At 42.0% G+C, this 25,616-nt stretch overlaps 1 long non-coding RNA gene across 1 annotated transcript in view; it reads right to left on the bottom strand.

Annotated features, from left to right (window-relative positions):
* Window positions 1-20,640, bottom strand: part of LOC309978923 — a 289,495-nt gene extending 268,855 nt beyond the window's left edge. Inside the window, exon 1 of the long non-coding RNA XR_014327158.1 lies at window positions 20,606-20,640. This is a non-coding gene — a long non-coding RNA (uncharacterized lncRNA). The remainder of the gene's footprint in view (window positions 1-20,605) is intronic.
* Between the last annotated feature and the right edge of the window lie 4,976 nt (window positions 20,641-25,616).

A 25,616-nucleotide genomic window follows, 5' to 3' on the forward strand; every position in this document is an offset into this window, starting at 1 on the left:
CTTGCAGTTCTGTAATGACATCTGCCCTCCAAAAAAATCCTGGGGTCGAATATCCACCAAAAATTCAAAAGAGGGCAACCTTCCAAGAAGAGAGCTTCAAGAGATATATTGTACTCACACTTGATTTTTAACAGAAAGGAAAAAGGCGTGGAAAATGATGAATTTTAGGAATTTTTAAAGTCATGCAAACCCAAATTACAAAAACCTATCAGGTCACAGCAGTCAGACTGGCCATTAGCAAAAATGCTGCAAACTATAAATGCTGAAGGGATTGTGGAGAAGTTCGTACCCTCGGTTCTAAGGGAGACATGGTAAGAGCCACTAATGAAAACACAATGGAGGTGCTTTGAAAAGGTAAACATTGAGCTACTAGTCAATCAATCACACCCACTGCTGGGCCTATCACCTGAGAAAATGAGAATCAAAAAGTCACAGGCTGGCAATCTTGCACTCCAGCAATATTTAATATAGCCAACACTTGGAAGCAACGAAAATGTCCCTCAACAGAGCTATGCACCAAGAAGTGGTCCATATACACGATGGAATATTACTCCGATAAAAATATAAATTAAATTTAAAAAAGAAACAAAAATAAGGAGACATCAGCCTTTGGGGGTTTATCCGGGCACATTCCACTCTAATTTATAACCGAGGAAGACCACTGGCTGGAAGCTCTGTTTCCCTAGTACCAGCATGGGGAACAAAGAAAGGCTGCCGCAATCTGGCCGTTATCTGCAAAAGCAGCTTTAAAGCCTGTGCTAATGGTCACTTCATGTGAACAAGTACTGCAGGGCTGTAAATGAAACCTGCCCTCAAAATGTTTTGAGGGAGGTAATGGCCAATAAATTTCAAAATGTAACACATACTTTAGAAAACACTTTGAAGGGCTAAGCTGTAATCACAGTTTGAAAAATAAAAAGGACATGTCTTAAAGCTCAATTTCAAAGGATTATGAGTCATATGCAAATTCAACCACAAAGAGGTATCAGCTCACACCAGTCAGAATATCCATCAGCAAGAAAACTACAAACAATAAATGCTGAAGCCATAAAAAGAAACAAAATTGAGCTATTTGTAATGAGGTGGATAGACCTAGAGTCTGTCATACACAGTGAAGTAAGTCAGAAAGAGAGAGACAAATACCGTATGCTAACACATATACCTGGAATTTAAGAAAAAAAAATGTCATGAAGAACCTAGGGGTAAAACAGGAGTAAAGACAGAGACCTACTAGAGAATGGACTTGAGGATATGGGGAGGGGGAAGGGTAAGCTGTGACAAAGGGAGAGAGAGGCATGGACATATATACACTACCAAACGTAAGGTAGATAGCTAGTGGGAAGCAGCAGCATGGCACAGGGAGATCAGCTCGGTGCTTGTGACCGCCTGGAGGGGAGGGAGGGTGGGAGGGAGGGAGACGCAAGAGGGAAGTGATATGGGAACATATGTATATGTATAACTGATTCATTTTGTTGTAAAGCACAAGCTAGCACACCATTGTAAAGCAATTATACTTCAATAAAGATGTTAAAAATAAATAAATAAATAAATGCTGAAGGTGTTGTGGAGAAATGCATACCCTCAACTTTAAGTGAGATGTAACCTGGAAAGAGCCACTAATGAGCACAGAATCATGGTGCATTTAAACGGTAAACCCTGAGATACTATATGATACAGGAGGCCCACTCTTGGGCCTATAACATAAGAAGACAGAATTGGAAAGACACAGGCAGGCAAATGTGCAGTGCAGCAGTATTACAATAGCCAAGACATGGAGGCAACCAGAAAGTCCATCAAGAGGTGAGTGGACAAAGAAGAACTGGTACATGTACAGATGGAATATTATCTAGGGAAAAAAATGAAACAATGCCATTTGCAGCACCGTAGATGATTCTAGAGGTAATCAGGCAAATTGTACTAAGTCAGACAGCAAAAGACACATATCCTATAATATCACTTATAGGTGTTAGCTAAAAATTGATACCAATGAAGATATTTCCACAGAGAAAGGCAATCACAGATTCATTAAACAAAGTTAAGGTTCACCAAATGGAAAGGTGTGAGGACTGGATATATTAGGATATTGGGGTTAACATAGGTATAGAAACACATGTGAAATATATAATCATCAAAGACCTACGGAATACCAAGAGAAGACTACTCAACATTGTGTCACAAGCTACATGAGAAAACGATCTGAAGAAGTATAGATACATGTAAAAAAACCACATCTTACACACCTAGAACAAACAAAACATTTTAATCAAATTTGCTCTGATAAAAAATAAAAATTAAAAAAAGAACAAGAAAAAAAAGAGAGAAAAAAGGAAAAAAAAGAACAAGAAGTAATGAGACATACACTTAAGGGACTTTTTGCTGGCACATTGCACGACTTCCATTAAAGCTCTGTCATCACTAATAAAGCAGCTTTATAAGCAATGTTGAAGGTAGCTTAAAAGAATTCTCACTAATTATTGACAGTAACAAGAAAACAAACAAAAGTAAAAATCTCACGGCAAAAAGTATACATAGAGTAAGGGTAGTAGATCAAACACTTATTAAACTTCTGTAAAGAATAAAAGACAACAGTAGTACTTTTTTTAAAAGAGAGGGCCCAAATAAATCAGAACTGAAAGAGATGATGTTACAAGAGCCACCACAGAAATACAAAGTATCCTAAGATACACACAGGGTAACTCAGGGCTCAGACTGGACAGAGCCCACTCTCCATTCCCCTGTACATGACTTACAGGAGACTCAGGAACTGAGGAGGGGGTCCTTGAGGAGAGGCACAAGATAGAAGATGTTAGGCATTAACATGACTGCATTCATTTTAAACATGCCTGAACTACATTCACATGAGATGATTTTGTCCTGTTTGTACATCAGCACCTCTAGTCGGAACTGCAGATCTTTGGTTTCACCACCTCTATGACAGCATTAGCTTCACCTGCTGTGGACCGTCTCCTATAGGATTTCTAGAACCACAAAACATCGAAGCTCCACAGGACCCAGAGTCTGTGCGACTCCACTCAGAGTCTCAACTGCACTCAGAGACTCAGAGTCTCAACAGAGACTCCCCTCTTGGAGGACACACACAAAGTAGTGTGCACATCAGGACCCAGGGGAAGGAGCAGTCACCCCATAGGTGAATGATCATACCTAGCTGCTAGTTTTAGAGGGTCTCCTGCAGAGGTGGGGTGTGGCTGCAGCTCACCATGGGGACAATGACACTGACAGCAGAAGTTCTGGGAAATACTCCTTGGCGTGAACTCTCCCAGAGTCCACCATTAGCCTCACCAAGAGCAAGGTAGGCTCCAGTGCTGGGTCGCCTCAGTCCAAACAACCAACAGGGAGAGAACCCAGCCCCATGCCTCAGCAGACAAGCGGATTAAACTTTTTATTAAACTTTTATTTAATCCACAGACAAGCAGATTAAAGCTCTGCCCACCAGAGCAACACCCAGCTCTACCCACCACCAGTCCCTCGCATAAGGAAGCTTGCACAAGCCTCTCAGATAGACTCAATCACTGGAGAGCAGACAGCAGAAGCAAGAAGAACTACAATTCTGCAGCCTGTGGAAGGAAAACCACATTCACAGAAAGATAGAGAAAATGAAAAGGCAGAGGACTTTATACCAGATCAAGGAACAAGATAAATCCTCAGAAAAACAATGAAATGAAGTGGGGATAGGTAACCTTCCAGTAAAAGAATTCAGAATAATGATAGTGAAGATGATCCAAGACCTTAGAAAAATAATGGAGGCAAAGATCGAGAAGATGCAAGAAATGCTTAACAAAGACCTAGAAGAATTAAGGAACAAACACCTAGAAGAATTAAAGAACAAACAAACAGAGATGAACAATACAATAACTGAAATGAAAAATACACTAGAAGGAATCAGTAGCAGAATAACTGTGACAGAAGAACGGATAAGTGACCTGGAAGACAGAAAGGTGGAAATCACTGCCATGGAACAGAATAAAGAAAAAGAATGAAAATAAATGAAGACAACCTAAGAGACTTCTGGGACAACATTAAATGCAACAACATTCGCATTATAGGGGTCCCAGATGGAGAACAGAGAGAGAAAGGACTCGAGAAAATATCTGAAGAGATTATAGTTGAAAACTTCCCTAACATGGGAAAAGAAATAGCCACCGAAGTCCACGAAGCGCAGAGAGTCCCAGGCAGGATAAACCAAAGGAGAAAAATGCCGAGACACACAGTAATCAAATTGAAAAAATTAAAGACAAAGAAAAATTATTGAAAGCAACAAGGGAAAAATGACAACATACAACGGAACTCCCATAAGGTTAACAGCTGATTTCTCAGCAGAAAATCTACAAGCCAGAAGGGAGTGGCATGATAAATTTAACGTGATGAAAAGGAAGAACCTACCACCAAGAGTACTCCACCCAGCAAGTATCTCATTCAGATTTGATGGAGAAATCAAAAGCTTTACAGACAAGCAAAAGCTAAGAGAATTCAGCACCATGAAACCAGCTCTACAACAAATGCTAAAGGAACTTCTCTAAGTGGGAAACACAAGAGAAGAAAAGGACCCACTAAGACAAACCCATAACAATTAAGAAAATAGTAATAGGAACATACATATTGAAAATTACCTTAAACATGAATGGATTAAATGCTCCAACCAAATGACACAGGCTTACTGAATGGATAGAAAAACAAGATCCATATATATGCTGTCTACAAGAGACCCATTTCAAACCTAGGGACACATACAGACTGAAAGTGAGGGGATGGAAAATATATTCCATGCAAATGAAAATCAAAAGAAAGCTGGAGTAGCAATACTCATATCAGATAAAATAGATTTTAAAATAAAGAATGTTACAAGAGACAAGGAAGGACACTACATAATGATCAAGGGATCAATCCAAGATATAACAATTATAAATATATATGTACCCAACACAGGAACACCTCAATATATAAGGCAACTGCTAACAGCTATAAAAGAGGAAATCAACAGTAACATAATAATAGCAAGGGACTTTAACACCTCACTTACACCAATGGAGATCATCCAGACAGAAAATTAATAAGGAAACACAAGCTTTAAATGACACAATAGACCAGATAGATTTAATGGATATTTATAGGACATTCCATCCAAAAACAGCAGACTACAAGTTCTTCTCAATGGTACACGGAACATTCTCCGGGATAGATCACATCTTGGGTCACAAATAAAGCCTCAGTAAATTTAACAAAACTGAAATCATATCAAGCAGCTGTTCCGACCACAATGCTATGAGATTAGAACTCAATTACAGGGAAAATAACGTAAAAAACAAACACATGGAGGCTAAACAATACGTTTCTAAATAACCAAGAGATCACTGAAGAAATAAAAGAGGAAATCAAAAACTACCTAGAGACAAATGACAACAAAAACACGATGATTGAAAACCTATGGGATGCAGCAAAAACAGTTCTAAGAGGGAAGTTTATAGCAATAAAAGCCTACCTCAAGAAACCAGAAAAATCTCAAATAAACAATCTAACCCTACACCTAAAGGAACTAGAGAACGAAGAACAAAACCCAAAGTTAATAGAAGGAAAGAAATCATAAAGATCAGAGCAGAAATAAATGAAATAAAAACAATAGCAAAGATCAATAAAACTAAAAGCTGGTTCTTTGAGAAGATAAACAAAAATGATAAACCTGTAGCCAGACTCAAGTAAAAGAGGGAGAGGACTCAAATCAATAAAATTAGAAATGAAAAAGGAGAAGTTGTAACAGACACCACAGAAATACAAAGCATCCTAAGAGACCTCTACAAACAACTCTATGCCAATAAAATGGACAACCTGGAAGAAATGGGCAAATTCTTAGAAAGGTATAACCTTCCAAGACTGAACCGGGAAGAAATAGAAAATATGAACAGACCTATCACAAGTAATGAAATTGAAAGTGTGATTAAAAATCTTCCAACAAACAAAAGTCCAGAACTAGATGGCATCAGAGGTGAATTCTATCAAACATTTAGACAAGAGCTAACACCCAATCTTCTCAAACTCTTCAGAACTTTTCAGGGGAAGGAACAGTCCCAAACTCATTATATGAGGCCACCATCACCCTGATACCAAAACCAGACAAAGATACTACAGAAAAAGAAAATTAGAGACCAATATCACTGATTAATATAGATGTAAAAATCCTCAACAAAATACTAGGAAACAGAATTGAACAACACATTAAAAGGATCATGCACCATGATCAGGTGGGGTTTATCCCAGGGATGCAAGAATTCTTCAATATACACAAATCAATCAATGTGATACACCACATTAACAAATTGTAGAATAAAAATATGATCATCCCAATAGATGCAGGAAAAGCTTTCGACAAAATTCAACACCAATTTATGATTAAAAGTCTCCAAAAAGTGGGCATAGAGGGAATCTACCTCAACATAATAAAGGCAGTATATGACAAACCCACAGCAAACATCATTCTCAATAGTGAAAAACTAAAAGCATTTCCTCTAAGATCAGGAACAAGACAAGGATGTCCACTCTCACCACTATTACTCAACATAGTTTTGGAAGTCCTAGACACAGTAATCAGAGAAGAAAAAGAAATAAAAGGAATACAAATTGGAAAAGAAGAAGTAAAATTGTCACTGTTTGCAAATGACACGATACTACACATAGTGAATCCTAAAGATGCCACCAGAAAACTACTAGAGCTAATCAATGAATTTGGTAAAGTTGCAGGATACAAAATTAATGCACAGAAATCTCTTGCATTCCTATACACTAATAATGAAAGATCAGAAAGAGAAATTAAGGAAACAATCTCATTCACCATTGCAACAAAAAGAATAAAATACGGAGGAATGAACCTACATAAGGAGGTAAAAGACCTGTACTCAGAAAACTATAAGACACTGCTGAAAGAAATCAAAGATGATATAAACATATGGAGGTATAAACCATGTTCTTGGATTAGAAGAATCAATATTGTGTAAATGACTATAGTACCCAAAGCAAGCTACAGATTCAATGCAATCCCTATCAAATACCACTGGCATTTTCTACAGAACTAGAACAAAAAAATCTTAAAATTTGTATGGAGACACAAAAGACCCCGAATAGCCAAAGCAATCTTGAGGGAAATTAAAAGAGCTGGAGGAATCAGACTTCCTAACTTCAGACTATACTACAAAGCTACATTAATCAAGACTATATGGTACTGGCACAAAAACAGAAATATAGATCAATTGAACAAGATAGAAAGCCCAGAGATAAACCTACGTACCTATGGCTAACTCATCTATGACAAAGGAGGCAAAGATATACAATGAAGAAAAGACAGTCTCTTCAGTAAGTGGTGCTGGGAAAACTGGACAACCACACGTGAAAGAATGAAATTAGAACGCTCCATAACACCATACACAAAAATAAACTCAAAATTAATTAGAGATCTAAATGTTAGACCAGACACTATAAAATTATTAGAGGAAAACATAGGCAGAACACTCTATGACATAAATCACAGCAAGATCCTTTTTGACCCACCTCCTAGAGAAGTGGAAATAAAAACAAAAATAAACAAATGGGACCTAATGAAACTTCAAAGCTTTTGCACAGCAAAGGAAAACATAAACAAGACGAAAATACAACCCTCAGAATGGGAGAAAATGTTTTCAAATGAAGCAAATGACAAAAGATTAATCTCCAAAATTTACAAGCAGCTCGTGTAGCTCAATATCACAAAAACAAACAACACAATCCAAAAATGGGCAGAAGACCTAAATAGACATTTCTCCAAAGGAGATATACAGATTGCCAATAAACACATGAAAGGATGCTGAACATCACTAATCATTAGAGAAATGCAAATCAAAACTACAGTGAGTTATCACCTCCCAGCAGTCAGAATGGCAATCATCAAAAAATCTACAAACAATAAATGCTGGAGAGGCATTTACTGGAGAAAAGGGAACGTTCTTGCACTGTTGCTGGGAATGTAAATTGTTATACCCACTAGGGATAACAGTATAGAGGTTCCTTAAAAAACTAAAAATAGAAGTACCATACGACCCAGCAATCCAACTACTGGGCATTTGCCCTGAGAAAACCATAATTCAAAAAGAGTTATATACAACAATGTTCGTTGCAGTTCTACTTACAATAGCCAGGACATGGAAGCAACCTAAGTGTCCATCGACAGATGAATGGATAAAGAATATCTGGCACATATATAAATGGAATATTACTCAGCCATAAAAAGAAACAAAACTGAGTTATTTGTAGTGAGGGGGATGGACTTAGAGTCTGTCCTACACAGTGAAGTGAGTCAGAAAGAGAAAAATAAATATCGTGTGCTAACAGAGATATATGGAATCTAAAGAAAAAAGTTTATGAAGAACCTAGGGGCAGGACAGGATTAAGGACACAGACATAGAGAAAGGACTTGAGGACACGGGGAGGGGGAAGGGTAAGCTGGGACGAAGTGAGAGAGTGTCATGGACATATATACATTACCAAATGTAACATCGATAGCTACTGGGAAGCAGCCACATAGCACAGGGAGATCAATTCGGTGCTTTGCGACCACCTAAAGGGGTGGGATGTGGAGGGTGGGAGGGAGATGTAAGAGGGAGGGGATATGGTGATATATGTATATGTATAATTGATTCACTTTGTTATACAGCAGAAACTGACACTCCATTGTAAAGCAATTATACTCCAATAAAGGTGTAAAAGGAAAATAAAAAAGAAAGAAGCCCAGAGATAAACCTACACACGTATGGTCAACTAATCTATGACAAAGTAGGCAAGACTATACAATGGAGAAAAGACAGTGTCTTCAATCAGTGGTGCTGGGAAAAATGGACAGCTACATGTAAAAGAATGAAATTAGAACACCCCCTAACACCATACACAAAAATAAATTCAAAATGGATTAGAGACCTCAATGTAAGACCGGACAGTATAAAACTCTTAGAGGAAAACATAGGAAGAATACTCTAACATAAATCACAGCAAGATCTTTTTTGATCCACCTCCTAGAGTAATGACATAAAAAAGAAAACTAAACAAATGGGACCTAATGAAACGTAAAAGCTTTTGCAAAGCAATGGAAACTACAAACACAAAAAGACAACTCTCAGAATGGGAGAATATATTTGCAACTGAATCAATGGACAAAGGATTAATCTCCAATATATATAAACAGCTGATGCAGCTCAATATTAAAAAAACAAACAACCCAATACAAAAATGGGCAGAAGATCTAAATAGACATTTCTTCCAAAAAGACGTAGAGATGGCCAAGGAGCACATGAAAAGCTGCTCTACATCACTAATTATTAGAGAAATGCAAATCAAAACTACAATGAGGTATCACCTCACACCTGTTAGAATGGGCATCATCAGAAAATCTACAAACAACAAATGCTGGAGAGGGTGTGGAGAAAAGGAACCCTCTTCCACGATTGGTGGGAATGTAAATTGATAGTCACTATGGAGAACAGTATGGAGGTTCCTTAAAAAACTAAAAATAGAATTACCATATGATCCAGCAACCCACTACTGGGCATATACCCAGAGAAAACCATAAATCAAAAAGACACATTCACCACAATGTTCATTGCAGCACTATTTACAATAGCCAGGTAATGGAAGCAACCTAAATGCCCACAGACAGACAAATGGATAAAGATGTGGTACATATATAAAATGGACTATTAGCCATAAAAAGGAATGAAATTGGGTCATTTGTAGAGACGTCGATGGATCTAGAGACTGTCATACAGAGTGAAGTAAGTCAGAAAGAGAAAAACAAATATTGTATATTAACGCATATATGTGGAACCTAGAAAAACTGTACAGATTAACCGGTTTGAAGGGAAGAAATAGAGACACAGATGTAGAGAACAAATGTATGGACACAAAGAGGGGAAAGCCATGGGGGGGTGGCGGTGGGAGGAGTTGGGAGATCGGGATTGACATGTATACATTTATATGTATAAAATAGATAACCAATAAGAACCTGCTGTATAAAAAATAAATAAAATAAAATGAAAAATAAAATTTTTTAAAAAACGGAAAAATGTTATTCCCTTCACATACATGTATTTATATGAATGAATTATTTCCATGCTTACATCCATAAGTACAAAAAAGAGGAATAAAACCTACCTTGAAACAAAAAACAAAACAGAACCCACCAGTTATACAGATGAAAACCCAATCAGGGCACTTGCTCCAGTGATAGACAATTCTGAAGTTGGTCAGAGGTGGGGATTCCGCTTGCATGCAGCCAGCAGCCACCCCGCAAGGAGTGTCCTCATTACAAGCCTGGGGGACCGTGCCGAGGCATCTGTGAGTAAACGTGAGATGAGCCCCAGGCCAGCTGCTGCTGAACTGTTCCCACCCGTCCCAGGTAAAACACCTGAATATATACAAGGACTTGAAAGCCTAGAGGAAGGGCCATAGAGCCACACGAGTGACAGCATGCCGGCCAACTTGGTGCCTGCAGGCCAGCCAGGATGGTCCTGGCCCTGGGTGCTCTTCTGGAAGATTTCCATTTCCCTGCCTGAGATACCCGTCCTGTCCCTGCCCCCACTGCTTTTTTCCTTCCTCACCTCTGCCCAGGGAGAAATTCCAGCAGCAGGTATGGGTGACACATCCTCTTCTTTAGCAGGTGGCAGCCTGGCAACTGCTGCAGAAAGTCCAGCAGAGCCCCACTCACACTGGGCCACCCACAAAGCCGTGGCCTCTCACTCCCTCCCACCAGCCCAGCCCCGAGACTGCTGACAGGGCAGAGAAAATGGCGTCAGGCACGGCTGCAGGGGCTCTTGCTGCCTGGAGTGGTATTTATATTGATCTCAACCCAGGCACACCTGGGAAGGGCAGGCTGGCACGGTAAGGCTGCCCAGCTCAGCCAATCATCACCCCTCAGGGGCTCACAGTTGCAGAAAATGGAACTTGCTGAACCGGCCAGGTCCAAGGAACAGGTGTGGGCTCCTGAGAGTCAGGATAGACAAGGGGCTGCAGCTTTGGGTTGTTTTCTAATCATTTTATCTGGCCCATGAGTGGGAGACAACTTCAAGAAAACCCTCTCCTAATGAGAGAAACCCAGGAGTCAGGGAGAGGAGGGGTGGGTGGTGGTTGGAGACAGAGGCCTGGTGCCCCGGGTGCAGTGGAAGTCTCTGGAAGACCAGGTGGAGGGAGGCCGCACAGAGTGATGCCCAGGGTCACAGACCTGTCGCAGCTACTGTTTGTTAGTTCAAGTCCTGCTCTGAGGTGCTCTGTGTCAGCTCTGAGCGACAGGTGAGCTGGGGGTGCTCTGCAATGAGGGCTATGTGCACGGTTCCTGTGTGCAGGCCTGCCACGGTACCTGCAAGGGTAGCTCTGTATCCTGGGAGGGGCCTGACCACGAGAGCCCCGTGGGCTGGGGTGGGGGTGGGGTACCTGCCCAGGTGAGCTCCATATTCTGGGATTGGTCTGACCACGACAGCCCCATGGGCTGCTGGGGACCTGGTAAAGGATGTCAGGACAGTCAGTGAAGCCACCGAGGATATACCTCCAGTTGCTCCTAATTCCTACACCCTGCTGGTCATTCTACCAACCACCAGGACATGGTATTCTGTATTAGTCTTCAATGATGCCTTCTTTTGTATTCCATTAGTCCCAGAGTCACAAGAAATTTTGGCTTGTGAGTGGCAGGACTCAACATACAACTAAAACAATACTTCCGGGCCGTCTTGCCCCAAGGGTGCAAAAATTCCCACACCATCTTTGGGGAAACCTTAGCTAAAGACCTAAAAGTTCTACCTCTGGAAAAGGAAACCCTCCTTCAGTACGCAGACGACATTCTGATCGCCAGCCCTACTAAGGAGGCCTCTGAACTACCAAGCCAATAAAGGATAGAAGTTGTCCAAGAAAAAGCTCAAATATCACAGACTGCGGTGACCTGCCTGGGCTTCATTCTCACAGAAGGTCGGAGAAGCCCATCCCAGGAAAGGGAAGAAACCATTTTCAGCCTTACCCCTTTCTAAAACTAGAAGACAGCTTAGGGGTTCCTGGGGAGGCCAGGGTTTGCTGCTTCTGGATCCCTAACTACACTCTACTAGCTGGGCCTCTATATGAAACACTGAAAGGAAAAGATGATGATCCTTTTGAATAGAATCCAGAAGTGGCCTTTCAAGAATGGAAAGAGCAGTCAATTCAGACCCTTGCCCTGGAACTCCCTAATTTAGCTAAACCCTTTGATCTTTACATTCCTGGTGAAAGGTGAATCGCCATTGGAGAATTAGTGCAAAAACTGGGACCACTTGAAATGGAACAATGCAAGAATGCCATCCAGGTAGGATAAACTACGGTCACCAAGGGGCTTGGCCTACTGCCACATCTGGCCAAGATACTGGCGGTATCTAAAAACCTGGAAATCAGCAGCCCGAAAGGCCACCTCCCTCCTAAGGGAAAAGGACCCCACGTGGTGATCCTAACCACCAACCATGCCCTGAAGTTGCAGGGTTCGCTCCGTGGGCACACCAACCTCGAGTGAGGAGGCCCTCCAACTCCAACATCCAGAGAGATAACCGGGGGCAACAGGGCACCATGACGACTCGTGTGAACATCACTTGACCTGGAGTTTCTCTCATAAAACAACAAGAGTGTGTCCCAAAAGAGTAGACTACTGCTTGCAGGACTTACTGCACCCAGAGGGGAGCTAATAATCTTGGCGGGGGAACCGTATATCACACTGTCACCATAGAAAAGCCTACAGACACCGTGCTGATGGTGGCCAATAAGACTGGCTGGACTCCTGTTTACTTCAAAAGGCTGTTGACTCAGTGGCCATCATGGTCCTTGATCACCACTGACCCTGGACTGTCTGGGAGTTGAGCGGGCAGGGCTCTGACACCTGGTGCTGTTTGTACGTTAATTCAGGGGCCTAATTGAAGAAAGCGCAGACTACTGGTCAGAGCATCTAGGCTGGCAGAAACGGTCAGCCTAAGGTGGCCAAACAAATGTGGGGCGGGGTGAAACCGGCCCCCACAGCGTCTCTGCACATCTCTTTCCTGGACCCTTAAAGGTCATTAGAATCTATAACACTTCCAATGCTGGTGCTCAGGCGGACGAGCAAGGATGCAGGGGGCCTGGGGACAATCAACGTCACCTGGAGGCTGCTGGGGAGAAGTTCTGACCCTCGTCCCTAGGTTTGAGGACTCCCAACTCAGCACTCAGCAGTTACAGAAGAAGGGTCTGCACCCTCAGAACTCCAAGAATGAGGAACGGGACAAAAGACAGAGGAGGTGTTTGTCCCCAGCAAAGCCCATTAAAAATCCCTGGGAGATAAAAATAGAATCTGTGCAATAAAGTCAAGTCTAACCTTTTTTATCCTTTGTGCTTTGTCTAATTTCATGTGCTCCTAGGGTCCCGCATGCAGAGGTTCCACACCCGGCACTTCAGACCAGATTTCCTAGTGCAGAATGGCTGGGTCGACACCTCAGCTCCTGGGGCCCAGTGCAGACTCCGCCATATAGAGCCTGAACTGCAGCCAACCCAGCCCTCGAGAGCTCCGCCCCCTCCCTCCCACTGACTCTGACAGGATCTCTACACAGCAGCCCAGCCCACAGCCCACAGGGTAGTGCATGCTCTCACCTCTCCATTCTCTGCTCAAAATATAAAGTTTCCTTTGCTTGTGAACCAAACTCAGTCTCGATCTGTTGGCCCCAATGACACTGCGCAGGGGGACACTTGTTGGGGTCCACTCTGGAGGATCAGTAACAGAAATTGAGACTATTGTAACCTCAATGAACAGATGTGTGAGCCAAACTGTAGTTAACATAGAGCAGTGTATAAGGCTCGGGTAAAATAAGATGTTTCTAACGCTTCCATTGGCTATTTCCATCACTTTATTATAAGCAAGTTCAGTGAAAAGGTTTGTCTTATTTGTCAGGTCAATATTAGAGAAACGAAGTGATTTCTTTCCAAGGATGTACATCTAATAATCTTGGTTAAAGCTTCAATCTTGTTTTAAATGCTTTTCCATTGAAAATGATACCTCTCTTTCAGCTCTCCCATTTCTGAGAAGTATAAAATCTTATAATTTATTATTACCAAAGCGGAAAGGTGGGAGGAGGGATAAATTAACAGTTTGGGATTAACACATACACACTGCTATGTATAAAATAGATCATCAACAAGGAACTACTGTATAGCACAGGGAACTACACTCAACATTTTGCAATAACCTATAAGGGGAAATAATCTGAAAAAGAATAGATATTTTTATTGACATCATCTATCAATGACAGTTAAAGTGTAACCTAAGGGAAGCTGGTGGTGAGTGATTCTGAACCTGAAGACTTCAATCATCTAAAGTTTGGACTCTGCCTACTTCCCAAGGCCCTTAATGAACATATGTGTAGCCGTAGCTTAAAAAATTCCCCAGTTTGGGTTTCGGGGAGACACTGATTTTGAAAAAGCCCTGGTGTTTTCCTTACATGAATGGGACTCTTCCTACTGCTAAAACATGTCTGTCACACCCAGAGGATGGTATACCGTCTGATCGGGAAGAGTTTGGAAAAGGCATCTCATCTCCTCATCTCCTGGGCCTCGGGTTCACCCCTCCAGCGTCTTTACTAACAGTCTCCCCACTTGGAGATGGCAGCACTGTCAACATCCTGTTACGTACAGTTTGGAATTTGTCCAGAGGATGAAGCGGAAGGATGAGGAACAATGAGAGACAAGTCCTAGGTGTTCAGACAGGCACATGTCACTCTAATTTCCAATCAGGAAGACGAATTGACCAAAGGCTAGGGTTGCCCATGGAAACAGTATAGGGCTTGAGGAAATCCCACTGCTTTGTGGCCAGTTCCCATAAACACAAGTTGAACAATGGAACTCAGGGGCAGTAAAATTCACGAAACTGCAGAGTTGAAAATATCTATCACTGAAAAATGTCTTGAGGAAAGTCAGAGAAAAGGACTTGTAAGCAAGGGAGAATGGCAGGAAAGGGATTTGAGGAGGTAGAAAGGACTCGCCATTAAGCACAAGAAAAGGGGCTGAACATTGCCAACATTGCAGTTGGCCAAAAAGGGTGTATGCGTTTTTTTCTGTATATATTCAAGAAAAGGGCATACACTTTTTTAGCCAACCAAACAGGTGGGCACTGGAAATCAATACTACAAAAGATATCACTTCGGATCAGTCAGAAGAGCCATCCTCATAAAGCGTAAACAACAGAAATGCAGGACAGGGCAAGGAGAAGAGGGAGCCCTGTGAGACTTATAGTGGAAAATATATATTGCCAACGTCCATTCTGGAGAAGTGTATTGTGTTTACTAAAGCATCTAAAAAATGAGCTACAGAGCATAGGGCACTTGCACTCATGGGCGTATATCTTGGGAAAAACAAAAATGGAGAGGACACAGGCACCCCAATGTTTACCGCCTCTCTGTTTAAAAGATCCTCGACTAGGATATAACTTAAATGTCTCTGGAGGGAAAACATGGATAGAGATGTGGTACTTATGTAGAGTGGAATATTACTCAGCCTGGAAATCAATGAAATATGGCCAGTTGTAACAACTCCTAGGGAGTTACGTATGATCATTCTAAGTGACATAATTCAAAAAGAAAAAGACACATATCATAAGATATCACTTAAAGGTGGAATCCAAAATAGCTACACATGAAATAACTTACAAAACAAAAACATAGTCAAATATGTAGAAAACACGCATAAGGCTGCTAAACGGGAAAGGTGGGGAGGGGTGAGGCATCATCCAAGAGGTTGAAATTAGCAAAGATACCATTCCAAATACCAAACTGATAATCAACAAGGCCTACACGGTAGCTAAAAGAACTGCACTCAGCACACTCAAGTCACCGGAAAAGAATATATACGACTGGTAAGAATCTGAAAAAGAATTTACTGATGTCTCTCTGTACGTGAATCAAGTGGATGTACAGCAGCAAGAAACAGAGCTTTGAAAATAAGCTGTAACCAATATAGTAATAAATTGAAAAAAATAAACGACAGAGAGACAGAGAAAACCTCTTACAACTTTTCCTCAGGGACGGTGATGCAACATGGATTGAACACGTCTAGACCCACAGCAGGATGAGACATAAGGCTGGAAACTGTTTGCACTAAGAGAAATGTGAGGTTGGGTGAGGAAATGCACACCCTTTAAAGTAACACTACCTGGTACCCATTCAATGGGTCCCAAATCTGCAGGTTCAAGGGATCTTCCTACAGCTAAAACATGCATGGAAAACCCAGAGGACTGTACACCATGTGATCGGGAGATGTGTCTAAAATGCAGCTCATTTATCCTCTCCTGGTGCTCCTGTTCACCATTCCAGCCACGTTACTTAGAATCTCCCCACTTGGAGAATCAGCACATTTCAACTTCTGTTTCAAACATTTTGCAAATTGTGAGGAGGATGAACGGGAAGAGGGGGAACCAATGAGAGAATAGTTGTAGGGGTTTGGACGGGCACATATCACTCTAATTTCCCATTAAGAATAAGAATTGAAAAAAGGCTCAGCCCGCCTCGCCCGAGCCAAAATAGGGCCTGAAGCAATCCTGCGGGTTTGAGGCCAGCTCACAAAAGAGCAACTTAAGAAATGGAGCTCAGGGTCACTGCAATTCACAAACCTGCAGAGTTATAAATGAAAACTAACGTCCAAAAATATGTTGAGGTAAGGCAAAGAAGAGGATCTGAATGCAAGACAGAATTGCAAGAAACAGATTTCAAGAGATAGATTGGACTCGTCTTTAAAGCACATGAAAAGCAGCAGAATTTCGACAATGATGCAGTTGGCCCAAAAGGGCGTATGCGTTTTTTCCTGATTATATCCAGGAAAAAACGCATACACAATTTATGGGCAATGAAGCAAGCAAGCAATGCAAATGTGCACAACAAAGAAGTCTCATTTCCCACCAGTCAAAAGGGCCATCCTAAACAATTGTAAAAACCAGAAATGCAGGACAGGCCATGGAGAACAGGGAGCCTTTATACGCTGATGGGCAGTGTGTGAACTGCCGAGAGCCACTCTGGAGAAGTGTATGGTGGTTCCTAAATCATCTAAAAAACAGAGCTACAGAGCATAGGACACTTCCAATCATGGGAATATATCTAGGGAAGTCTAAAAATCAACAAGACACAAGCACACCACAGTTTAGGGCTACTCTGTTTACAAGAACCTCAACTTCAGTACACCTTAAATATCCCAGGAAAGAGAACAATGGATAAAGAAGATGTGGCACTTATGTACAATGGAATATCTCTTCACCATGAAATCAATGTAATAAGGCTAGTAGAAGGATAAAGAGTGGATTTAGGTCCGATAATACTACTTGAAATTAGTCAAACAGAAAAAGAAACATATCATAAGATATCACTTATAGAGGGAGGGTAAATATGGCTGCACAAAAAATGAATTACATAACAGAACAGTGTCTCACATTTAGAAAACACACTTATGTCAGCTTAAGGGGAAAGGAGAGGTGGGGTGATGCATAAAACCAGAGTTTGAAATTAGCACAGATACCGTTCAATAAACCAAATAAGTATTAGACAAGATCTACACCTTGCTCAATGAACTGGCCTCAACACACCCAATACACTGCACAGAAATAAATCTGAGTAATAAGAATCTTAAGACCCATGTATTGACATATCTTCATAAGGGAATCAAGTGTGTGCAGAGCAGCACAAACACAGCAGTGAAAATGAGCTAAACCCCATTATAGAAATAAATTTTAAAAACAAAACGCATAAACAATCAAAGAGAGAAAAATGCTTACAATATTCGCTCAGGGGCTGTGATGCAACCTGGATTGACCACATATAAACCCACAGCTAGATAAGACATAAGGCTGGACACTTGGGGCTGAGAGGATTGGTGAGCTTTGGTGAGCAACTGCCGAAAGTTTAATGCAATACTTCATGCTACTCATTCCAAGGGTCCCAACACTCCAGGTTGAAGGGAATATTCCTACAGCTAAACCATGCTTGGGAAACCCAGCGACAGGTATACCATATGATCGGGAAAGGTTTCTAAAACGCACCTCATTGTTCCTCTCCTGGGGCTCCGGATTGACATTCATGCCACTTTACTAACAAAAACCCCACATGGAGAGTCAATGCCTTTAAGTTCCTGTATCGCACAGTCTGCAGTTAGTGCGGAGGATGAATGGGAATAGGGGGAACCAGTGAGAAACTAGCTGTAGCGGTTTCAATGGGCACATGTCACTCTAATTTAACATCAGTAAGCAGAATTAACCAAAGGCACAGCAAGGTGCCCCAGAAAAACAATAGGGTCTGAAGGAATCCTGTGGTTATGAGGCAAGATCAGAAAAATAAGAGCTGAAAAATGGAGCTAAGGGCCACTGCAATTCAAAACCTGCAGAGTTATAAAGGCCAACTATTTTCAAAAAATATATTGAGGTAAGGCTATGAAGAGGCGTTGAAAGCAAGGCAGAATTGCAGGAAACAGATTTCAGGAGGTAGACTGGAATTGCATTTAAAGCATAGGAAAAGAGGCAGAACATCGACAATGATGCACTTGGCCAAAAAGTGCGTATGCGTTTTTTCCTGAATATATTCAGCAAAAAACACATACGCACTTTTTGGCCAACCAAGCAACCTTGCAAAGGAAATCTGCACTACAATGAAGTCTCAGTTCAACCAGGTCAAAAGGGCCATCTGAAAAAAGTGTAAAATCCAGAAAGGCAGGACAGGCCATGGAGACCTGGGAGCCTTGTTATGCTGATGGGCCGGATGTAAACTGCCAACAGCCACTCTGGAGAAGTGTATGGTGTTTCCTTAAACATCTAAAAAACAAAGCAACAGAGCCTAGGGCACTTCCACTTATGGTCCTATAGCTTAGGGAAATTAAAATCAAAAAGACACAGCCACCCCAAAGTTTGGGACGGCTCTGTTTACAAGAACCTCGTTTACAGTACAACTTCAATATCGCAGAAAGTGAAAAATGGATAAAGAAGTTGTGGTACTTACGTACAATGCAATATCACTCAGCAATGAAATCTATGTCATCAGGCCCGTAGCAGCATAATGAGTGGATTCAGGTATGATGATTCTAACTGAAATAAGTCACACAGAAAAAGAAATATCATAAGATATCACTAATACACGGAATGTAAACTTGGCTACACAGGAACTGGATTACAAAACAGAACAGGGTCTCAAATTTAGAAAACCTACTTATGCTTGCTTAAGGGGAAAGGTGAGTTGGGGTGCTGCATAAAACCAGAGATTGAAATGAGCACAGATAAAGTTCCTTAAGCCAAATATGGAATAGACAAGAGCTACTCCTTGCTCAATGAAATGGACTCAACACCCCATATTAAACGCCTAAGAATGTACCTGACTAGTAAGTATCTTAAAACCTATGGATTGCTATGTCTCTGAAAGAAAATCAAGCGTGTGTACAGGGGCATAAACGCAGCAGTGATAGGATTGGAGAGGTTCGGTGAGCAAATGAAGACCCTTTGAAGTCATATTGCATGGTACCGATTCCTCGGGTCTCAACTCTCCAGGTTTAAGGGATTCTTCCTTCAGCTAAAACATGCACGTGGAACCCAGAGTATGATCAACCGTGTGATCGGGAGACGTGTTCCAATATGTCTCAGTTCTCGTCCCCTGGTATTTGGGTGAAACATTCCAGACGCTTTACTAACACTCTCCCGACATGGAGAGTCAGTGCCTTTAACCTCCTGTTTGGCCCAGTTTGCAATTTCTGCGGAAGATGAACAGGAATAGGGAGAACCAATGAGAGACTAGCTGGAGGTGTCTGGATGCGCAAATTTAACTCTCATTTCCCACCAGGAAGAGGAATTAACCAAAGGCTCAGCGTGCCGTGCCGGAACCAGAATAGGGCCTGAAGCAATCCTGCGGTGTTGCGGCCAGCTCACAAGAAAGCGAGTTGAAGAAAGGAGCTCAGGGGAACTGTAATTCACAAACCTGCAGAGTTATAAATGACAGCTATCGTCCTAAAATATACTGAAGTAAGGCTGTCAAGAGGACTTGAATGCGGGGCAGAATTGCAGGAAACCGATTTCAGGAGGTAGACTGGAATTGCATTTAAAGCATAGGAAAAGAGGCAGAACGTCCACAATGATGCACTTGGCCAAAAAGGGCGTATGTGTTTTTTCCTGAATATATTCAGGAAAAAACGCATACGCCCTTTTTGGCCAACCAAGCAAGCTTGCAAAGGAAATCTGCACTACAATGAAGTCTCACTTCCCCCACGTAAAAAGGGCCATCTGAAAAAAGTGTAATATCCAGAAAGGCAGGACAGGCCATGGAGAACTGGGAGTCTTCTTATGCTGATGGGCGGGATGTAAATTGCCAAGAGCCACTCGGGAGAAGTGTATGGTGTTTCCTGAAATATCTAAAGAACAAAGCAACAGAGCCTAGGGCACTTCCACTTATGGTCCTATAGCTTAGGGAAATTAAAATCAAAAAGACACAGCCACCCCAAAGTTTGGGATGGCTCTGTTTACAAGAACCTCGTATACGGTACAATTTCAATATCACAGAAAGTGGAAAATGGATAAAGAAGTTGTGGTACTTACGTACAATGCAATATCACTCAACAATGAAATCTATGTCATCAGGCCTGTAGCATCATAATGAGTGGATTCAGGTATGATGATTCTAACTGAAATAAGTCACACAGAAAAAGAAACATCATAAGATATCACTAATACACGGAATGTAAACTTGGCTACACAGGAACTGGATTACAAAACAGAACAGGGTCTCAAATTTAGAAAACCAACTTATGCTTGCTTAAGGGGAAAGGTGAGTTGGGGTGCTGCATAAAACCAGAGTTGAAATGAGCACAGATAAAGTTCCTTAAGCCAAATATGGAATAGACAAGAGCTACTCCTTGCTCAACGAAATGGACTCAACACCCCATATTAAACGCCTAAGAACGTACCTGACTAGTAAGTATCTTAAAACCTATGGATTGCTATGTCTCTGAAAGAGAATCAAGCGTGTGTACAGGCGCATAAACGCAGCAGTGATAGGACTGGAGAGGTTCGGTGAGCAAATGAAGACCCTTTGAAGTCATATTGCATGGTACCCATTCCACGGGTCTCAACTCTCCAAGTTTAAGGGATTCTTCCTTCAGCTAAAACATGCATGTGGAACCCAGAGTATGATCAACCGTGTGATCAGGAGACGTGTTCCTATATGTCTCAGTTCTCGTCCCCTGGTACTCGGGTGCAACATTCCAGACGCTTTGCTAACACTCTCCCGACTTGGAGAGTCAGCGCCTTTAACCTCCTGTTTGGCCCAGTTTGCAATTTCTGCGGAAGATGAACAGGAATAGGGAGAACCAATGAGAGACTAGCTGGAGGTGTCTGGATGCGCAAATTTAACTCTCATTTCCCACCAGAAAGAGGAATTAACCAAAGGCTCAGCGTGCCATGCCGGAACCAGATTAGGGCCTGAAGCAATCCTGCCGTGTTGCGGCCAGCTCACAAGAAAGCAAGTTGAAGAAAGGAGCTCAGGGGCACTGTAATTCACAAACCTGCAGAGTTATAAATGACAGCTATCGTCCAAAAATATACTGAAGTAAGGCTGCCAAGAGGACTTGAATGCGGGGCAGAATTGCAGGAAACCGATTTCAGGAGGTAGACTGGAATTGCATTTAAAGCATAGGAAAAGAGGCAGAACGTCCACAATGATGCACTTGGCCAAAAAGGGCGTATGCGTTTTTTCCTGAATATATTCAGGAAAAAACGCATACGCCCTTTTTGGCCAACCAAGCAAGCTTGCAAAGGAAATCTGCACTACAATGAAGTCTCACTTCCCCCAGGTAAAAAGGGCCATCTGAAAAAAGTGTAAAATCCAGAAAGGCAGGACAGGCCATGGAGAACTGGGAGCCTTCTTATGCTGATGGGCGGGATGTAAATTGCCAAGAGCCACTCTGGAGAAGTGTATGGTGTTTCCTGAAATATCTAAAGAACAAAGCAACAGAGCCTAGGGCACTTCCACTTATGGTCCTATAGCTTAGGGAAATTAAAATCAAAAAGACACAGCCACCCCAAAGTTTGGGACGGCTTTGTTTACAAGAACCTCGTTTACGGTACAAGTTCAATATCGCAGAAAGTGGAAAATGGATAAAGAAGTTGTGGTACTTACGTACAATGCAATATCAGTCAGCAATTAAATCTATGTCATCAGGCCCGTAGCAGCATAATGAGTGGATTCAGGTATGATGATTCTAACTGAAATAAGTCACACAGAAAAAGAAACATCATAAGATATCACTAATACACGGAATGTAAACTTGGCTACACAGGAACTGGATTACAAAACAGAACAGGGTCTCAAATTTAGAAAACCAACTTATGCTTGCTTAAGGGGAAAGGTGAGTTGGGGTGCTGCATAAAACCAGAGATTGAAATGAGCACAGATAAAGTTCCTTAAGCCAAATATGGAATAGACAAGAGCTACTCCTTGCTCAACGAAATGGACTCAACACCCCATATTAAACGCCTAAGAACGTACCTGACTAGTAAGTATCTTAAAACCTATGGATTGCTATGTCTCTGAAAGAGAATCAAGCGTGTGTACAGGGGCATAAACGCAGCAATGATAGGAATGGAGAGGTTCGGTGAGCAAATGAAGACCCTTTGAAGTCATATTGCATGGTACCCATTCCACGGGTCTCAACTCTCCAGGTTTAAGGGATTCTTCCTTCAGCTAAAACATGCATGTGGAACCCAGAGTATGATCAACCGTGTGATCAGGAGACGTGTTCCTATATATCTCAGTTCTCGTCCCCTGGTACTCGGGTGCAACATTCCAGACGCTTTACTAACACTCTCCCGACTTGGAGAGTCAGTGCCTTTAACCTCCTGTTTGGCTCAGTTTGCAATTTCTGCGGAAGAAGAACAGGAATAGGGAGAACCATTGAGAGACTAGCTGGAGGTGTCTGGATGTGCAAATTTAACTCTCATTTCCCACCAGAAAGAGGAATTAACCAAAGGCTCAGCGTGCCGTGCCAGAACCAGATGAGGGCCTGAAGCAATCGTGCGGTGTTGCGGCCAGCTCACAAGAAAGCGAGTTGAAGAAAGGACCTCAGGGGAACTGTAATTCACAAACCTGCAGAGTTATAAATGACAGCTATCGTCCAAAAATATACTGAAGTAAGGCTGCCAAGAGGACTTGAAAGCGGGGCAGAATTGCAGGAAACCGATTTCAGGAGGTAGACTGGAATTGCATTTAAAGCACAGGAAATGAGGCAGAACGTCCACAATGATGCACTTGGCGAAAAAGGGCGTATGCGTTTTTTCCTGAATATATTCAGGAAAAAACGCATACGCCCTTTTTGGCCAACCAAGCAAGCTTGCAAAGGAAATCTGCACTACAATGAAGTCTCACTTCCCCCAGGTAAAAAGGGCCATCTGAAAAAAGTGTAAAATCCAGAAAGTCAGGACAGGCCATGGAGAACTGGGAGCCTTGTTATGCTGATCGGCGGGATGTAAATGGCCAAGAGCCACTCGGGAGAAGTGTATGGTGTTTCCTGAAATATCTAAAGAACAAAGCAACGGAGCCTAGGGCACTTCCACTTATGGTCCTATAGCTTAGGGAAATTAAAATCAAAAAGACACAGCCACCGCAAAGTTTGGGACGGCTCTGTTTACAAGAACCTCGTTTACGGTACAAGTTCAATATCGCAGAAAGTGGAAAATGGATAAAGAAGTTGTGGTACTTACGTACAATGCAATATCACTCAGCAATGATATCTATGTCATCAGGCCCGTAGCAGCATAATGAGTGGATTCAGGTATGATGATTCTAACTGAAATAAGTCACACAGTAAAAGAAACATCATAAGATATCACTAATACACGGAATGTAAACTTGGCTACACAGGAACTGGATTACAAAACAGAACAGGGTCTCAAATTTAGAAAACCAACTTATGCTTGCTTAAGGGGAAAGGTGAGTTGGGGTGCTGCATAAAACCAGAGATTGAAATGAGCACAGATAAAGTTCCTTAAGCCAAATATGGAATAGACAAGAGCTACTCCTTGCTCAACGAAATGGACTCAACACCCCATATTAAACGCCTAAGAATGTACCTGACTAGTAAGTATCTTAAAACCTATGGATTGCTATGTCTTTGAAAGAGAATCAAGCGTGTGTACAGGCGCATAAATGCAGCAGTGATAGGATTGGAGAGGTTCGGTGAGCAAATGAAGACCCTTTGAGGTCATATTGCATGGTACCCATTCCACGGGTCTCAACTCTCCAGGTTTAAGGGATTCTTCCTTCAGCTAAAACATGCACGTGGAACCCAGAGTATGATCAACCGTGTGATCGGGAGACGTGTTCCTATATGTCTCAGTTCTCGTCCCCTGGTACTCCGGTGCAACATTCCAGACGCTTTACTAACACTCTCCCGACTTGGAGAGTCAGTGCCTTTAACCTCCTGTTTGGCCCAGTTTGCAATTTCTGCGGAAGATGAACAGGAATAGGGAGAACCAATGAGAGACTAGCTGGAGGTGTCTGGACGGGCAAATTTAACTCTCATTTCCCACCAGGAAGAGGAATTAACCAAAGGCTCAGCGTGCCGTGCCGGAACCAGATTAGGGCCTGAAGCAATCGTGCGGTGTTGCGGCCAGCTCACAAGAAAGCGAGTTGAAGAAAGGAGCTCAGGGGCACTGTAATTCACAAACCTGCAGAGTTATAAATGACAGCTATCGTCCAAAAATATACTGAAGTAAGGCTGCCAAGAGGACTTGAAAGCGGGGCAGAATTGCAGGAAACCGATTTCAGGAGGTAGACTGGAATTGCATTTAAAGCATAGGAAAAGAGGCAGAACGTCCACAATGATGCACTTGGCCAAAAAGGGCGTATGTGTTTTTTCCTGAATATATTCAGGAAAAAACGCATACGCCCTTTTTGGCCAACCAAGCAAGCTTGCAAAGGAAATCTGCACTACAATGAAGTCTCACTTCCCCCAGGTCAAAAGGGCCATCTGAGAAAAGTGTAAAATCCAGAAAGGCAGGACAGGCCATGGAGAACTGGGAGCCTTGTTATGCTGATGGGCGGGATGTAAATTGCCAAGAGCCACTCGGGAGAAGTGTATGCTGTTTCCTGAAATATCTAAAGAACAAAGCAACAGAGCCTAGGGCACTTCCACTTATTGTCCTATAGCTTAGGGAAATTAAAATCAAAAAGACACAGCCACCACAAAGTTTGGGATGGCTCTGTTTACAAGAACCTCGTTTACCGTACAAGTTCAATATCGCAGAAAGTGGAAAATGGATAAAGAAGTTGTGGTACTTACGTACAATGCAATATCACTCAGCAATGAAATCTATGTCATCAGGCCCGTAGCAGCATAATGAGTGGATTCAGGTATGATGATTCTAACTGAAATAAGTCACACAGAAAAAGAAACATCATAAGATATCACTAATACACGGAATGTAAACTTGGCTACACAGGAACTGGATTACAAAACAGAACAGGGTCTCAAATTTAGAAAACCAACTTATGCTTGCTTAAGGGGAAAGGTGAGTTGGGGTGCTGCATAAAACCAGAGATTGAAATGAGCAC

This window comes from Leucopleurus acutus, assembly GCF_964270905.1.
Source record: "Leucopleurus acutus genome assembly, contig: HAP1_SCAFFOLD_156, whole genome shotgun sequence".
Taxonomy (NCBI): domain Eukaryota; kingdom Metazoa; phylum Chordata; class Mammalia; order Artiodactyla; family Delphinidae; genus Leucopleurus; species Leucopleurus acutus.